Consider the following 19,268-nt stretch of genomic DNA (forward strand, 5'->3'; position numbering starts at 1 on the left):
AAGTCAGAAACTGGGGCCTGAAGAGCCGTGCCCCCTCCAGAAGCTCTGGGGGGAGGACCTTTCTCGCCTCTTCCAGCTTTTGGTGGTCTCAAGCATCCCTTGGCTTGTGGCCACATCACTCCCATCTCTGCCTCCACCTTCACATAAGGACACATTGTATTTGGGGCCACCAGGGTAATCCAGGATGGTCTCATCTGAAGATCCTTAACTTCATTACTTCCGCAAAGACCCCCTTTACCAATAAGGTCATGTTCACAGGTTCCAGGGATGAGAACGTGGGCACATCTTTGGGGGGGCGCTACTCCTTGGCCCACAATGTCAGCCACCAGAGCAAGCTTCCTAAAATGTGAGGCTGAATGGGCGGCCTAGGCCTGACATGCCCGTCCTTGTGAGGTCGCCAGCCTCAGGTGCCACCACTTTGCCACTCATGGCAAGGACCTAGGGCAGCTCCCTGAAGATGATGGAGTCCCAGCTGAGGGTCTTTGCGCATGCTCAGCCCAGTGAAGGAAGTCCCACCCCACATCCTTCTCCCCAGCTCCCTCTGGCCCAGGCAAGGCTCAGGCCCTCTGGGCTGAGTACCTGTGTGCGCGCATCAAATGCATGTATGCGTGTGTGGAAAGGCTCAGGCTCCCAGCCCCGTGCTGTTGGCCCCTGCCATGCCTTGAGCACTCTGTCGCTGGTGTGTGCCCCTGGGCCAGGAGCAGTGCCACCTTCTCCCCAGCCTGGAGCACCCACCTAAAGGAGCTGTGGGTCTTCAGGGATCCCAGCTTCCCACATTCATGCGCTTTACACATGCTCTCCATGCACTCACACATAAACACACACATGCCCCTCAGGCATTCCCACCACTGACAGAGAGGTGCACACGTGTACACACGTGCCCGCCCCCAAACCGTAGCCCTCTTTCCTCTGGCCCCTGCCTGTCACCTCCTCGCTCACTGTGTTCGCCAGTTAAGCAGTGCAGCTGGGACTCTCGCTGCTCCCCTGGGCCTTTCGTGATGTGAAGAGGCTGAGCTCAGCAAGCAGTAGGTGCCCGTGAATGTGAGTCGAGGGAATGACTCAATGAACACATTAATTTTTCAAGCCCTGGGTCACGGGGCATCCTCCTGGCAGGCAGCCTGGGTGCAGTGGTTGATAAATGAATAATTCACCAGCCACCCATTGGAACCGGCAAACCCCTAGGCAGCACCTCGTCTCCTACCAGCAGGGCACGCCCACTGAGGGGGCCCTCCCTTCCTGTCACCTGTCACCACTCCCCTCTCTGGCATTCCCCTCTCTCCCCAACTCCTGGACCCTTGACCTCTCCCAGGAATCATCCCTAGGCCCCGCACAGAGAAGGCAATCAATAAAGGTGGGGCAGACAATCGTAGCAGAAGAGGATTCTATGGTATTTGCCACACTGCCTTATCTAACCCTTATCGGTGCCTCTACACCGAGTAAGCCACAGTCCCCTCCTCCCGGGGCCCACCCTGCTATTGCCGATCACATGAAGGAGGGAGGGAGAGGGGGAGAAAGGAGGGGCTAAGGCTGAAGCTCACAGGAGGCAGAGAAGAGGGAGAGGTATTCAGGGTGCAGAGGAAGGCTGTGCCCAGCAGGGTCCCAGGAAAGCCTGGGAATCTTTTTTCTTTTCTTTTTAAAATATATCTTTATTGATTTCAGAGAGGAAGGGAGAGGGAGAGAGATAGAAACATCAATGATGAGAGAGAACCATTGATTGGCTGCCTCCTGCACGCCCCCCACTGGGGATCAAGCCCACAACCCAGGTATGTGCCCTTGACCGGAATCGAACCCGGGACCCTTCAGTCCCCAAGCTGATGCTCTATCCACTGAGCCAAACCAGCTAGGGTGAGCCTGGGAATCTTTGTTTTGTTTTTTAATATATTTTTATTGATTTCATTTTAATTTTTTGTATATTTATATTGATTTCAGAGAGGAAGGGAGAGAGAGAGAAACATCAATGATGAGAGAGAATCATTGATCAGCTGCCTCCTGCACACGCCCCACACTGGGGATGGAGCCCACAACCCGAACATGTGCCCAGACCGGGAATTGAACCGTGACCTTCTGGTTCATAGGTTGAAGCTCAACCACTGAGCCACACCAGCCAGGCTAGGCCTGGGAGATCTTCAAAGATGGGACCATATCCAAAGTGCTCGAGCCACTCCCATCTTCCCCAGGGGCCTTCGCATGAGGAGCACTCGGTTGAAGGGCAGCCTCGTTCAAGTCCAGTTACCACTTGTCCTTGGAACCTTCTCAATACTTGAGGACCAAGTTCCACTGTCACCCCTTCTTCCCACTCTGCCCCTTTCCTTTCTTCTTCTTTTTTATCCTCACCGAGGATATTTTCCCATTGATTTTTAGAGAGAGTGGAAGGGAGAGGGAGAGACAGAGAGAGAAACATCGATGGGAGACAAACACATGGATTGGTTGCCTCCTGCACACACACACACACACACACACACACACACCCCACCGGCGCCCGGGCTGGGGAGGAGCCGGCAACCCAGGCACGTGCCCTTGATGGGATTTGAACCTGGGGCCCTTCAGTCCGAAGGCCAACACCCTATCCACTGAGCCAAACCAGCTAGGGCTGCCCCTTTGCTTTCCACCAACATTTTCTGTGCAAGCCTCTCCCCTCCCGTCCTCAGCAAATCCAGCAGCCTCACTCGGGGTCCCTCTCCCCTCCCTGCCACCCTTCTCAGTGCCGCATCTCTGGAACCACTTGTGCCCCTGGATTCCATGCCCTCCCGCATGCTCTGCCCTTGGTCCCTCAAATCTGGCCCCTGATGCATGAAACTGTCTCCCACCCCACCCCCATCCTTATCTTAGACTGTTCAGGCAATATAACAACATACCACACACTGGGTGGCTAATAACAGAAATTTCGTTCTCACCGTTCTGGGGAATGGAAGTCCAAGATGAGGGTGCCAGCATGGTGGGGTCCTGGTGAGAACCTCTTCCGGGTTGCAGATAACCCTCTTCTCACCGCGCCCTCACATGGTGGGAGGAACAAGAGGTCCCTCTGGAATCTCATCATTCCATTTCTGAGGGCTCTGCCCTCCTAACCTAATCAGACCCCAAAGCGCCCCCCCTTCCAACGCCATCACCTTGGGGTTAGGGTTTCGCCATATGATCTGGCAGGAGAGATGCACACATTTAGGCCATAGAGTGCCTGCTAAGGTCATGGGCCACCTCCCAACTGCCTCCTCCCGGCAGCCCTCGCAGTGGGCCGCTCTGTAATCAAGAACCTGGCTCCCAACTCTGCTGTCTTGCCTCATCCCTCTGCCCCCATCCCCATCCCCACCCCTTGAGCCCACATCTGGGCAAGCTGACCAGAAAGCCTGGGCACTCCCTCCTTTGGGAGTTCAAACCACATACAGGAACCCTCACCCTGCCCCCCCACCCCACCCCCACCCCCACCCCCCATTCCAACCTTGACAAAGAGCCCTGCCCGTCTCCTTTCCCCTCCTTTCCGTGACCTCTCAAGCCATGTTCTGACCAGCGTGGGGACCTGCCAGAAAGCTCAGGATGTGAGGAGGGAACCTTTCCATAACCTCTTGGTGGGTGTGGCATCACCAGTCTCCACATTCAAACCAAATCTGGGGCGGGGGTCCCTCCTGTTCCCACAGAGTGGTCACAACACACTCCCTCCCGCCCTACACACTTGCCCCTTGTGGGTGCGGGCAGGCTCTCCTGCTCCCCCCCCACCCCCCCACCCCCGTTGACTGAGTGCCCACGTGGGCCGTGATCAGGCCTGGCGCTGGGACAAAGCAGACAGGGTCTCCCTTCAGTAGCCTGCCCTCACCCCCTCGCCCCCCACACTCCAGACAGAGCAACCTTTGTGAGAGTGAAGTCTGATCGGGCCCTTCCCTCCCCGAGCCCCACCGGAGCCGGACCAGCTGCCAGAATGCAGCTCCCTTTACCTGGCAGGTCAGGGTTCGCTTTTATTAAAGACGCTGGGAGTTTCCTTACAAGTGAGGACACTGGGGGGATTATGCTTCTTTGTTAATTTGTTGCCGGGGATTATTTCCTTTTTCAGAGTTTTGAGTAAAAACAGGCTCAAGACAGAGAAAAATGTGGGGTGGGGTGGCCTAGGAGGGGTCAATGGGGGGGAAGGGGACATAGGTAATACTTTCAACAATAAACAGTTAATTGGGGGGGGGGTTAAATATGTTTTTATTGATTTCAGAGAGGAAGGGAGAGGGAGAGAGAGACAAAAACATCAGTGACGAGAGAGAATCATGGATCGGCTGCCTCCTGCACGCCCCACACTGGGAACTGAGCCCACCACCCAGGCATGTGCCCTGACTAGGAATCGAACTGTGACCTCCTGGTTCATAGGTCAACACTCAACTGCTGAGGCACGCTGGCCTGGCTAAAGATTTAAGAGAAAGAGAGAGAGAGAGAGAGAGAGAGAGAGAGAGAGAGAGAGAGAGAGAGAGAGAGAGATATGGAGCCAGCTCTGAGCACCCACAGGATCTTGTGCGGGACCAAGTTGAACATCAGGAGAGGTGCCAAGAGTCGCAGGAGGCACAGGAGGGCAGGGAGCCCACCCAGCAATAGCTATGCCGAGCAGCTGCTATGAGTCCAGAGACAGAAAGTAGATGAGTGCTTGCCTGGGGCTGGGGGCTAGAGGAGCAATGGGGTGACTGTAATGGACACAGAGTTTCTTGTTGCGGGGGGGGGGGGGGGGAGTGATGAAAATGCCCTGGAATTAGATTATAATGATGGGTGCACAACTCTGAATATACTCAAAACCATTGGATTGTACAGTTTAAATGGATGAATTATATCTCAAAAAAGCCGTTATTTTTATTGTTAATCCTCACCTGAGGATCTATTTTTCCACTGATTTTTAGAGAGAGTGGAAGGAAGGGAGGGAGAGAGAGAGAGAGAGGGAGAGAGAGAGAGAGAGAGAGAGAGAGAGAGAGAGAGAGAGAGAAACATCTCTCACATCGATCAGTTGCCTCCCTGCACATGCTCTGACCAGGGCCAAGAATTGAGCCTGCAATGTAAGTAGGTGCTCTTACCGGAATCGAACCTTGGACCTTTCGGTCCACGGGCTGACGTTCTATCCACTGAGCCAAACCAGCTAGGGCAATAAAGCTGTTAGTTTAAAAGCTACCAGTAACAGCCTAGCCAGAGTGGCTCAGTGGTTGAGCGTCGATCTATGAACCAGAAGGTCACAGTTTGATTCCCAGTCAGGGCACATGCCTGGCTTGAGGGCTCGATCCCCAGAGGGGCCCTGCAGGAGGCAGCCAATCCATGATTCTCTCTCATCAGTGATGTTTCTCTCTCTCTCCCTCTCCCTTCCTCTCTGAAATCAATTAAAAATATATTTTTTAAAAAAGTTACCAGAAACAATTGTGCCATCAAGAACAAAAACCTCCTGTGGGGAGAGAGGGTCTCAAATACAAGAGCCAGCAGGCTGGCCAGCAAAGCGGGTCTGAGGGCCGAGCAGTGCAGGCAGAGAGATGGCAACACGGTGAAGTCCCAGACCCATGGAGCAGAAGCCGAGAAGCCACAGGCCATCAGCAGTGGTGCCACTGCAGTGAGGGTGGCCCAGGGATTCTGGGTACCAAGAAGACAGAGAGTGCAGAGAAGTGTAGCAAGGACCAGCAGGGTTTGGATACATCCTCAAAGTGGGATGAACAGTGTCACTTCTGAAATAGAAGGTTCCTTGAGGGGTGGAGCTTAAGTAGGTTGTCAGAGATGGGGATCACCCAGGCCTAAGGTGTTCCTTCACTCTGTAGTGAGGGTCGATGGAGATCTCTTGACCAGAGTCCATCTTACAGGTGACCTTAACCTATAGGCCATGTGGAGACAGAGACAGGGATTAGAGTGATGTGGCCACTAGCCAAGGGATGCCTGCAACCACCAGAAGCTGGAAGAGGCAAGGAAGAACCCTCCTCTGGAGCGTCTGGAGGGAGCTCGGCCCTGCAGGCACCTTGATTTCAGACGTCTGGCCTCCAGGACTAGGGGAGAAGAAATGCTTGTTGTTTGCACCCCAAGTTTGTGGTCACTTGTTGAAGCAGCCCCAGGACACTCATACAAGGTGGGCAGAGGAGTGGATAGTTAAGCCTTTCCCTTGACTTCTGCTGATGAACTTGACACTATAAAGATGTTGCTTCTAATGCAGTGGTCGGCAAACTGCGGCTTGGCAAACCGCAGCTCGCAAGCCACATGCGGCTCTTTGGCCCCTTGAGTGTGGCTCTTCCACAAAATACCGACTTCTGCGCATGGGCCACGAAGTTTCAATCGCACTGTACATGCACACCCACACGTGGTATTTTGTGGAAGAGCCACACTCAAGGGGCCAAAGAGCCGCATGTGGCTCGCGAGCCGCAGTTTGCCGACCACGGTTCTAATGGATGCCTCCCCCCCAGAAGTCCTGTTGGTGGAGAGAAGAGGTCCAAGGAGGCATGACCTTCGTCCCAGGGCAGTGGGAGTCAAACAGATGGAAAGACTGGAGATGAAGAAATCAGATCCGAGAAGACCAAGTGGCTTCTCAAGGTCGCCCAGCATGTGGATGCCATTACCTGTTACCCCAGGCAGCCCCCACTGAGGTTGGAAAGTGACATCATCCTCACCAGGCCCCTCTCTCCTGTGTACTGGGTCATTGTCCCTCTGGAACTGCAGCCCTCTGGGTGTGTCCACCTGACCCTCTTGGGGTTACTGCCAGCAAAGCCCTGGTTCATAGGTCGATGCTCAACCGCTGGTTGGGATGGCTGAGGCTCAGGGCCAGAGCTACTGCCTTTCTCCTCCTCCTCCTCCTCCTTCTGGATTCTCTACTCCTGTTCCTTTGGCCATGGAGCTAGCACAGCCCAGACTCTCCCGTGTGCCCACCATCATCTGACCAACTCCACCTCCAAGGTACAAAGTCCATAGGGAGACCCTGACTGGATGAGCCAAGTTTATGAAGACATTCCTCTGAAACAGGAAGACATTTAAAAAAAATTTTTTTTTATTGATTTCAGAGAGGAAGGGAGAGGGAGAGAGAGATAGAAACATCAATGATGAGCAGCATTGATCAGCTGCCTCCTGCACAGCCCACACTGGGGATCAAGCCTGCAACCCAGGCATGTGCCCTGATGGGGAATCGAACCGTGACCTCCTGGTGCAGAGGCCGACACTCAACCCCTGAGCCATGCCAACAAAACCAGCTGGTGGGGTGGTCCATTGTATGTACAAGTTCCTGTAGAAAGGAGTGTAGGGAAGGAGGCAGAGACCCAGGGACACTCGTTTGGCAGGGCTACTCTAAGGGCACCTGAGCCCATTGCCTCAGGTGTCATTCTTTGTGCACCATCGCCACACACCTCGAAAGGGACTCAGGGAAAAGGATAGGTAAGGTCATAGAGCCTGTCTTTGCTATTTGCTATTTGTTCACTGGGCAAGGAAGTCAAATCCTCAACTGGCTTGGCAGGCAGGCAGTAGAGAATGTCTAGATTGCTACATGAAGAAATAAGATGTGGAAGCCAGTCCTCTAGTGATAAGAAGGCAACTCTCAAAAGAGTTACAATGTTAGGGCGAAGATAAGCAATCAAAATAGCAAAGTGCATTCAGACTGGCAAGGGAGAAATAACACTCTGTTTGCAGGTGACACAATCTTGTATAGATAGAAATATATATCAATGGAATAGAACTGAGAGCCCAGAAATAAGCCCATACTGGTCAATTGATTTCCGACAGGGTGACAAGAAAGGCATTCAATGGGAAAAATCTCTTCAACAAATGGTGCTGGGACAACTGGATAGACACAAACAAAAGAATGAAGTTGGACCCCCTAACTCACATCATATAGAAAAATTAACTCAAAATGGATCATAGGCTTAAATGTACGAGCAAACACTATAAAACTCTTTTAAAAACAGAGGCACAAACCCAGCCGGCGTGGCTTAGTGGTTGAGCATCAACCTATGAACCAGGAGGTCACGGGTTCGATCCTGGTCAGGGCACATGCTCAGGTTGTGGACTTGATCCCCAGTGGGGGGCGTGCAGGAGGCGGCCAATCAATGATTCTATCACATCATTGATGTTTCTATCGCTCTCCTTCTCCCTGCCTCTCTGAACCCAATAAAAATATATTTTAAAAACAAGCACGAATCTTTGTGCCCTTAGATGAGGCAATGGCTTCTTATATGTGATACCAGTAGCATAAGCAACAAAAGAAAAAATAGATAAACTGGACTTCATCAAAATTACACAGTTCTGTGCTTCAAAAGACACACCAAGAAAGTAAATAGACAATGCACAGAATGGGAGAATCTATCTGCAAATCATATAGCTGATAAGTGACTTGTATCTAGAATACATAAAGAACCATTACTACTCACTAACAAGACAACCCAAATAATAAGAGGCAAAAGATCTGAGTAGACATTTCTCTGAAGACTATATACAATGTGCCCACATCACTAGACATTAGGGAAATGCAAATCAAAACCATGAGATAACACGTCACACCCACTAGAGTAGCTATAATTAAAAAGAGGTATTAACAAGTGTTGGCAAGCATGTGGAGAAATTGGAACCCTCCTGTATTGCTGGCGGGAATTTAAAATGGTGCAGCCACTGTGGAAAAGTCTGGCAGTTCCTCAAAAAGTTAAACATAGAGTTACCATATGACACAGCAGATCCACCCCTAGGTATAGACCCAAGAGAAATGGAAGCATATGGCCACACAAAATCTTGTAAATGAATGCTCATGGCAGATTTATTCGTGAGAGCCAAAAAGTGAAATCAACGCAAGTGTTCATCAATAGGTGAATGGATAAACAAAATATTATTCGGCTATAAAAAGGAATGAAATATTGATACATGCTACAACATGGATGAACTTTGAAAACGTTATACTACTTCAAAGAAGCCAAACACAGAAGGTTATATATTGTATGATTCCATTTATATGAAAGGTCAGAATAGGCAAATCCAGAGACAGAAAGATTCATATTTGCCAAAGGCTGGGGAGGAGGGAATAGGGAGTGACTACTTAGTCGGTATGGGCTTTGGCAGGGGGCTGATTAAAATATTCTGGAAAAAGATAGAGGCGATGCTTGCACAATATGGTGGTAGTGGTGAATATTCTAAAAATTATCGAATTTTGTACTTTGGATGAATTGGTATGCAAATTTTATCTCAATAAAGATGGGTTTTTTTTAAAACCAAGGCCAGAGCCTGGCCAGTGTGCCTCAGTTGTTTGGATCTATGTCCCATATATGGAAAGGTCATGGGTTTGATTACCAGTGAGGGTAGATACCTAAGTTGCAGATTTGGTACTCAATGGGGCATGTACAGGAAGTAACTGATTGATGATTCTCTCTCTTTCTCTCTCTCTCTCTCTCATCAATAAACATATCCTCAGGTAAGGATTTAAAAAATAAAATAAAAGCCAGAAAGGAACCCTTAAATTGTTACTGCCCTGGAGCAACTCTAGCAAGAAGGTAAAGGAGGTTGTCCTGAGTGAAGGTTATAGCCTGGGTATCAGGTTTGATATTGCACTATCCTATATAATAAAAGGCTAATATGCAAATTGACCAAACAGCAGAATGATGGGTTGCTATGACGTGCACTGACCACCAGGGGGCAGACACTCAATGCAGGAGTTGCACCCTGATGGTCAGTGCGCTCCCACAGGAGGAAGCACTGCTCAGCCAGAAGCTGGGCTCATGGCTGGTGAGTGCAGTGGCAGTGGTGGGAGCCTCTCCCGCCTCTGCAGCAGTGCTAAGGACCCCTCAGGGGATGGGAGCGGGCCTAAGCTGGCAGGTGGACATCCCCTGGGGGATCCCAGAATGCAAAAGGGCACAGGCCAGGCTGAGGGACCCCCCCACCAAGTGCACGAATGATGTGCACTGGGCCTCTAGTCCTATCTAATAAAAGAGAAACATGGTAATTGGCGTACGACTGCTACCCTTCCCATTGGCTAATCAGGGCAATATGCAAATTAACTGCCAGCCAAGATGGCGGCTGGCGGCCAGGCAGCTTAAAGTGAACATGAGGCTTGCTTGCTTCAGTGACGGAGGACTCCAACGTTCCCCGCCTGCCACTACAGGCCTCTGAGCTACAACTCTAAGCAACTATGTTACAAATATAGAAGCTAAACAAAACCCCAGAAACCTGCTTTAGTTCGTGGGGCTTCAGCCAGCAGAATCGCAACATTGTTTCAAATACAGAAGGTAAACAAAGGCCAGAAACCTGCTTTCAGCAGCGGAGGCCTAAGGGCTGGAGCCAAGCCTCAAAGCTAAAGCTGGCCCAGAATAAAAAAGAAAAAGAAAAAAAGGAGCAGTTGGGAGCTTCAGTCACTCGCCAGCCTGAAAACAGCCCTCAGCCCCTCACCCAGAGTGGCCAGGGACCCCAGTGGGGACCCCAACCCTGAAGGGTGTGTGACCAGCTGCAAACAGCCATCATCCCCTCACCCAGGCTGGCCAGGCACCCCAGTGGGGACCCCCACCCTGATCCAGGACACCCTTCAGGGCAAACCAGCCAGCCCCAACCCGTGCACCAGGCCTCTATCCTATATAGTAAAAGGGTAATATGCCTCCAAGCACCGGGATCAGCGGAGCAGAGAGGACTCCCGGCACCGGGATCAGTGTGACAGGGGGCAGCGCCCAAACCCCCTGATCGCCCTGCGGCTCTGTGTGTGACAGGGGGCGGGGCCACAACCTCCCTATCCGCCCTGCTCTGTTCGTGACAGGGGAAGGCACCCCAACCCCCTGATCAGCCCTGCTCTGTGCCTGATAGGGGGAGCTCCCCAACCCCCTGATCACCCTTCGGCTCTGTGTGTGACAGGGTGTGGCGCCCCAACCCCCTGATCGGCCCTGCTCTGTGTGTGACAAGGAGCAGCGCCCCAACTCCCCTATCGGCCCTACTCTGTGTGTGACAGGGGAGAGCTCCCCAACCCCCTGATGGGCCCTGCTCTGCGTGTGACAGGGGGCAGCGCCCCAACCCCCTGATTGGCCCTGCTCTGTGCGTGACAGGGGGTGGCGCTGCAACCTCCCCATCGACCCTGCCTTGAGTGTGACAGCAGGCGGTGCCCCAACCCCCCAATCGGCCCTACCCTGAGCGTGACTGAGGGTGGCATCGCAACCTCTCTATCCGCCCTGCTCTGTGCATGACAGGGGGTGGCGCCCCAACTCCCCAATCGGCCCTGCTCTGAGCCTGACCAGGGGCTACACCTAGGGATTGGGCCTGCCCTCTGCCACCTGGGAGCAGGCCTAAGCCAGCAGGTCGTTATCTCCCGAGGGGTCCCAGACTGTGAGGGGGCACAGGCCGGGCTGAGGGACCTCTCCTCCCCCCCAAGTGCACAAATTTTTGTGCACCGGGCCTCTAGTAGTTATATAAGATGTCACCATTGTGGGAAGCTGGGGGAAGGGTACACAGGACCTCACTATACTGAACTTCGTGTGAATCTATAATAATTTCAAAATAAAAACAAAACAAACAAAAAGTGTCAGATGGGTTGTAGTCTTATCTGGAGGCTGTAGAAGATTCTGCTTCCAAGTTCATTCAAGTAGGCAGAACCCAGTTCCTTGAGGCTGTAGGACTGAAGTTACAGTTTCCTTGACACGAGGCCCCTTCATCTTCAAGTTGGCAATGGAAGATGGAGTCCTTCTCATTGTCTTGAATATTTCTCACTCCCCTCTGCCTCAGTCAGTGAAGCTCTGCTTGTAAGCACTCCTGTGCCAACATCGAGCCCAGTTGATAATCCAAGCTAATCTTCCTGTGTTCAGGTCAATCGGTTAGTAGCCTTAATTACATCTGCAAAGGCCATGTAATGTAGCATATTCATGAGTGTGACATAAGAGGGCAAAGTTCACAGAGGCCAAAATTCTGCCTACCACAGGTGAATTATTTAAAAAACTATTTGGGCCTAACTGGTGTTGCTCAGTGGTTGAGTGTTGACTTATGAACCAGGATGTCACGGTTTGATTCCCGGTCAGGGCACATGCCCAGGCTGTGGGCTCGATCCCCAGTGTGGGGCGTGCAGGAGGTGGCCAATCAATGATTCTCTCTCATCATTGATGTTTCTTTCTCTCTCTCCCTCTTCCTTCCTCTCTGAAATCAATAAAAATATATTTTAAAAACTAGTTGGGGCCAAAACCGGTTTGGCTCAGTGGATAGAGCGTCGGCCTGCGGACTGAAAGCTCCCAGGTTCGATTCCGGTCAAGGGCATGTACAAGGGTTGCGGGCACATCCCCAGTAGGAGATGTGCAGGAGGCAGCTGATCGATGTTTCTCTCTCATCGATGTTTCTAACTCTCTATCCCTCTCCCTTCCTCTCTGTAAAAAATCAATAAAATATATATTTTAAAAAAATAAAAATAAAAAAAACTAGTTGGGATCTAAACACCCCAGGATGGGTGAAGAGTTGGGTGTTGGGGAAGCAGAGAGCATTAAAGAGTTGTTCCCAGTTTGGAGCAGCCTGAAGGGATAGGCCTGAGCTACCATCACTCAAGGAGAGGGTAGCAGGTGGAAAGAACAGCCAGCTGCTCTCCCCTTCTCAGACGTTCTCCCATGCTGTCCTGCCCCAAGCTTAGCCTGCGGTTTTCTCTTTGGACCCAGCGTCAGAGGACCAGGCTCCTGTGTCTCTCCTTTCATCTCCAAAGACCCTTTACCTAAGTCAAAGCTGGAAGGAATCCCAGTGAGTCAGGGCGGCAGCCAGCCCTTGAGTCCTGCGTTCTGGCCGAAGTCTGCCGCTAGGGGGCAGAGTCGTCTGCACCAAAAGCCACACAACTGGAGTGCGCGACGTGCGTGTGCTCCTGCACGCACTCACGTGAGTGAGTGTGTGTGTGTGTGTGTGTGTGTGTGTGTGTGTACACGTGTGCTGAGAGGCGCTTGTCGCTAGATTGAAGGAACGTGACTGTCTCCCCACGTCAGAGCCTCCTCACCCTGCCTTGTGGGCGGAAACAGCAAAGCAGGCTCTTAGAATAGAGGGGGAGTCCCCAATGGGCCCTGGTCTCACCTCAGTCACCCCCAAGCACCCATCTTCTCCTGTTCTGGCTGAAGAAGGGAATCAATCGGGAGCTAGAGACCCAGTGTTGTGACTACAAACGGCCTCAAAGGGGCCACAAGTTGTCTCTTTGGAGACAGAGGGGCGCAGATCACTTATCAGCCCTCCCAAACTCGGGCCCAGCGCCCTCAAACACCAGCTCACCAGCATTGAAATTCACAGCAAAATGCAAAACTAGTGAATAACTGGGCTCAGGTCCCAGAAATAGGCTGCCCTTTCTACGGGGTGACGGGAAGATCCTCCCCGCTTCCTGTTGCCATGGTTTCCACTCAGCTACCAGGCAGCCGGTGCCGGGGAAGCCATTTCCCGCAATGGGATGCTGGAGCCGCCTGGATGTGCAGCTGGTGCAGCCAAAAGAGAGGCGGGCGAGAAAACAAACAAACAAAAAACCCTGGTTCCAGAGATCCCACTGGCCAGAGAGTAAATATCAAGGCAGTGCATACTCCTTGAGCACACAGATCAAGAGGCCTGGACGAGAGGCTACGCAGAAAATATCAAAAAAATGTTAAAGCCAGCACATGTTCGGGCAGAATGAACTGGGCACTGGATATGGGCTCCCAGGAAGGGGTGGCCAGAGAAACACAACGAGGGGAGAGCCCCTTGGCCATGCTCCCCATGGAGGGGTGTCTTGGGGGTCCCCAGCCTGCACAGCACAACAAACTCTGAAGTCTGGCTCTTTTGTGCCCTGACATTTGAAACCTAGGAAATTGCTAGGACGCATGAGCTGGGAGCCCCAAGGGCCCAGGAATTCCCTGTAGGCCTGCCCGCCCCTGACAGCCCACCACCCATCCAGGAGGGCGGGCAAGGAAAAGAGGCCTCTGGTCTCCCAACCTGCAGGCTGCCCCAGCACAGATTCAGGGACCCTCTCACCTCTGCCCTGCTGTTTGTCTCCAAACCCCAGCCTGGTGATTTTCTGGCCACACAGTCTCTCCCCACCCTGCCCCCATAGCCTAAATGATGGGGTAGGGAGGGGCCAAAAGCCAACCTGGCTCCACTTTAGGAAAATAAAGGGCCCATTGCGGTGCTGCCCTCCTGCCCCCAGATCCCTGTCTGGATTGCCTTCAGGAGGCCCCTTGCCCCCACGCTCAGCTGCTGCTCCCTGCTCTGCCCACGTGACAGCCCCAGGTGAGGCCCACCTGCTGGCCCCATCCGGAGGGGAGGGGCGAGGAGGCCACCCCAAGGTCTCGTGAGGGGCACTCAGAGCCCCTGAACAAGGGATCAGACCTGGGCCTGCAGCCCCTCTGGCACTTCCTGGGGCTCCACCAGCCTTCCCACTGGTGGAACTCACAATAGGGTTTGTTTATGCCAGTCACGGTGTGTGCTGGCACCTCCCCCCGCCCCCACCCCCTCACCCCCAACCATTAACTTTTCTGGTCCTTTGGGTGATTAAAATTCAGCCCAGACTCACATCCCACTCAAAGCTCCCCCTCCCCATCCCTAGGACTAGAATGGACTGGAATGGAGACGGGGTGCTCTGACCTCCCCTCCCCTCCCAGCCCAGCCCCCCTCCTCGGGCACCAGCCCAAGGTCGAGGGGAGGAGGGTGCTCCATCTTTGCCTGTGGCTTCTGCCAAGGAGGGGGGGTCACCCCTTTCTCAGGGTGGGTTCAGCCCCCTCCTTGCTAAGGACTCTTTGAGGCTGGCCAGCCTTGTCTGCTTGGCGCCCCACTTGTATCCACAGCGCAGCCCTCTCACTAGGTGGGCATCCCCTGCCAGGCCAGCTGCCTGGGCAGCTTCCCCAACCTGCGGCAGAGGGGAGCTGGGTATGGGCGCCTTGACTTTTCCTTCCCAGCACACACCCTCAGTTTCTCCTGGCTCATCTTGGCAGCCCCTCCAGCTAGCCCGCTGCCTCCAGGAACCCCAACAGGCTGACAGGCGCCCACCCATCAGTCCTCCCGGGGCCGCATGCCCCCTTTCCCCAGACCTTGATCCCCACACCTCTCCCTGCTTGGGAGGCAGCCTGGAACTGGGCTTCCCAGGAGAAAACAAGGAATCCTTCTCCCCAAGGGACACTCTTTGAGTCACCCGCTCATTGGGCTTGGGGTTACTCCTCCTCCCCCATTAAACCATTCACAGCTTCGCCCAGCCACCAGCGTGGCTAAGCGGTTGAGCATCGACCTATGAACCAGAAGTCAGGGCACATGCCAGGGTTGCGGGCTTGACCAATGATGCAGCCGATCAATGATTCTCTCTCATCATTGATGTTTCTATCTCTCTTCTCCTCTCCCTTCCTCTCTGAAATCCATAAACATATATTTTTAAAGCAAACATTCATAGCTTCCGCGTGAGGGACAGCAGGGAAGGCGGAATGAGGGACACAAGCCTGGCCCTGCAAAGGTGGCACAGGCTCACAGAGGTGGGGCTGCTCAAGGAAGGCCTCCAGGGGAGGGCGCTGGAGGGAGAGAAGGATCTAGAGATCTAGACAGAGCCCTCCAGGCCGAGGACAAGGAATGGACACGTCACAGGGAGGCGCTGGGGCTGCCCGGGAAGCAGGCCTCCAGAGGCAGCGCGCTGGGGCCACGTCTAAGTTGGGGCCTTATTTTCTCCCAGCTGTTTGGCATTGTAAGGATTTTTCAAAAACAAACAAAAGATAACAAAGCATTCCTGGGCAGCTTGTTTTAATCCGTGTTTCTAAGGCAGTTAACGTGGATCTCCGGGCCAGCTCCATAGTAAACAGCGCGTGGATTAACGGGCCTCCGACTATCTGAAGGACACGGCAGCCTTGCCCCATTTTACGTAAGAGGAGGATGGCGTGAGCTGCCCAGGATCAAGAAGGGCTTTTGACAGCAAAGCCGTTCGGTCCAGAGGCCAAGAGAAGACAGGAGGGTGCTTAGCACATTTGCAACATCTTCTCCTTATCTTTTTCTTTAAAACATTTTTGTTCTTTTATTTCAGAGAGGAAGGAAGAGGAAGGGAGAGATAGAAACTTCAATGATGAGAATCACTGATCAGCTGCCTCCTGCACGTCCCACACTGAGGATCAAGCCCACATGTGCCCTGACTGGGAATCAGACCACTACCTCCTGGTTCATAGGTCGATGCGCAAACCACTGAGCACTGCTGGCCGGGCCTGCTTAAAGATCTTTTCCTAGAGTTGTTTTGTTGTCTGCACAGTGTATTTTATTAAGATATGTTGCACATCGTTCTGTGTCTCCCAAGCGCATTTTACTTTGTGAACCTCAATATTGTGAGACACAGCATGTACCTCGCTCCCACCGGCTCCTTCACGAGACAGAACCAGAGGCAGGCAACTCCAAGGCCAAGGGTGAATGGGCAGCTTTAGGAAACGCTGCAACATGGAAGCCTGTTTACAGCTAAATGCAGTCTGGTTTTGAAAGAAGCAGAAAAACAGCCTGCGGGTGAGCAAGTCACCGGTAACCCAGCGGCGAAGCAGTCCTTGCAAACACGCCGTAGAGACAGAGCCTTCGGTGAACTGGTTTCAAAATGCTTAATTTTTTTTTAATTAGGCAAATTGATCATTAGAGAACTGATTAAGCTGGAGTCACTGTTAGAATAAACGGTGGAAATAAGTTTCTTCATTTGAATTCCAAATTGGGGCCTGGAGGTGACCTGGTAATTAGGTGAGCTGGTCGTTAGGCGAACTGGCTGCAGGTGGATGGGGTGGCAAATGGATCCGGTGGCTGGATGTAACCTTGAGTCTTCTCTCCTCCAGGAGCGGGGGTGCTGGGCCTCGCTGCAGAGCAGGGGCCTCAGGAGGAAGTACAAACGTTCCTCACGCTTGACCCCGTGGCCCAGCACGGAGGCCACTCAGGGGCCCCCAACAGGGTCGCAGGGCCTCTGCTGGGTCCCATGTGAGCGCTAGTTAAGGATCAGGGTGGGGGAGGGGGCCAGGAAGGGGAGGGGGTGGCGATCAGCAGGTGGGAAGCACTTGAGCTACAATCTAGCAAACAGGTGCAGAAGCACTTTAGTACTATACCCACGGTGCCAGCCTAGCCGGGGTACCAGCTGCGGTGACCAAGACTACAGGGTCAGAGCACAGGGCCAAGCTCCTTGGGGAGGCACAAGGACCCAAAGGTAACTTCCGAGGTTCCCAGTCACTGCCTGCTCACAGTGCCTCTCCATGGGGAATTCAGCAGAACTCTCGGGGTTTAAAATGGCTTCTATTAGAACTGAGAAGATGCAAAATAGGTGTGAGTAGCCTCGCCGGGCGGTGTGGCTCAGTGGTTGAGTGTGTCAGCCTATGAACTGGGAGGTCACGGTTCGATTCCTGGTCAGGGCACATGCCTGGGTGGCAGGCTCCATCCCCAGGGTGGGGTGTGCAGGAGGCAGCCAGTCAATGATTCTCATCATGGCTGTTTCTATTTCTCTCTCCCTCTCCCTTCATCTCTGAAATCAATAAAAATATTTTTTTAAAAATATGCATGGCCCAGCCGGTGTGACTCAGTGGTTGAGCATCAACCTATGAACCAGGAGGTCATAGTTCCATCCCCGGTCAGGGCACATGCCCCGGTTATAGGCTCGATCCCCACTGTGGGGCGTGCAGGAAGTAGCCAATCAATGATTCTTTCTCATCATTGATATTTCTCTCTCTCTCTCTCTTGCTCGCTCTCTTTCTCTCTGTGTGTGTGTGTGTGTGTGTGTGTGTATTCCTCTCTGAAATCAATAAAAATATATTTAAAAAAATAAGGGTGAGTAGAAAGAGCAATACCATGAGCCCTTGCATACCCACCACCCAGCTTGGAAAAAAGCAAGGTGACATGGCCTGTGAAGGACCCTGGGTGTCCCTTCTCGTTCCTCCCCCCGCACACACTCTCCCCTCTCCACTTCAGTGTTTTCCTTAGAGCTTCCCTGCTTTTGTATGCATCCCCAAACAATACATGGTTTCATTTCACCTGATTTGAACTTTACCTAAATGGAATCATGCTGTTTGCATTCTTCTGCAAAGCGCTTTCACGTAGAACACGAAAATTCCCAAGACGTGTCCCTGCTGCTCCGTAAGAGCTGGAATCCATGTGTCCTCTGCACCTCTGCTCTGTTTCAGAGCTAATCTCCATCGGTCCGCCCCCCTGGTCGGCCTGATGGGCGGTTGTTTGTACTCCCCATGCTGTTGCAACTCTGCCCGTTCGCGGACAGGCGCCCTGGCGGCCAGCACAAGTTTCTGTAGTGATCACATCCAGGGAGAACGCCCTGGGCCCCAGGAGGCCTGCATCTTCCACTTGGCAAAGGAACATACAAATCACCTCCCAAGTGGTTTTATCAGTTCCCAGGCCACCTTAGTATCTGAGTTTTTTGTGCTTCCCAGCCTTGCCAGAAGCTGATGTTGTCAGATTTTATTTTCCATATGGACAACTACTTGTCCAAGCATTTTTTTTTTTTTTATGGAAAAACATCTCCTTCCCACACTGGCCTGTAATACCAGCTTGTCATAAACTGAGTTTCTACATGTGGCTTGTCTGTTTTCGAATTCTCTATTCTATCCCGTTGGTCTATTAGCCCATCCTTTTGCCAATGCTGTGCTGCCTTAATTCAGTACCTTTATTTTTTTAATATATATTTTATTGATTTTTCACAGAGAGGAAGGGAAAGGGATAGAGAATTAGAAACATCGATGAGAGAGAGAGACATCGATCAGCTGCCTCCTGCACACCCCCCACTGGGGATGTGACCACAACCAAGGTACATGCCCTTGACCGGAATCGAACCCAGGACCTTTCAGTCTGCAGGCTGACGCTCTATCCACTGAGCCAAACTGGTCGGGGCTAATTCAGTACCTTTAGAATAATTCTTCAAATTTGCTACAGCAACTCCCCCCACCTCCTTCCTCACAATGGAAAGCCAAACAATAAACATAGGAGTGATGATAAACGCAGATGTGTGCAAGTGTCTAAACTCTTGTTGGCTGTTTGCTCTTCCATATAAATTTAGCAACCAACTTCTCCAGCCTCATTTAAACGTGGCCTTTCAATGACAATTGCATTCGATTTCTAAATCAAATTGGAAAGAATTGTTATGTTCAAAGCATTGATTTTAGGGGGGAGAATTCTGGGTAGCCAAGGTAATGGCAGCCAAGTAAATCGAGAGCTCTCCACCGAGCTTCTAAATAAAAATTAATTTTTTTAAAAAAAGACTAGAACAAATAAAACCCATGCCCTTGGCATAACTGGAAGGCAGAGAGCATCTGAACTTCAAATTATCGAAAATAAATAAAATCACAAGGAGAGTGGAAATGTCCTAAATGAAATACAAATGGAAACAAATGGACCAAGCCATGCACCACACAATACAACACCCACCCTGAAGTGGG

Source organism: Myotis nattereri, assembly GCF_964212035.1.
Source record: "Myotis nattereri genome assembly, chromosome: X".
Taxonomy (NCBI): domain Eukaryota; kingdom Metazoa; phylum Chordata; class Mammalia; order Chiroptera; family Vespertilionidae; genus Myotis; species Myotis nattereri.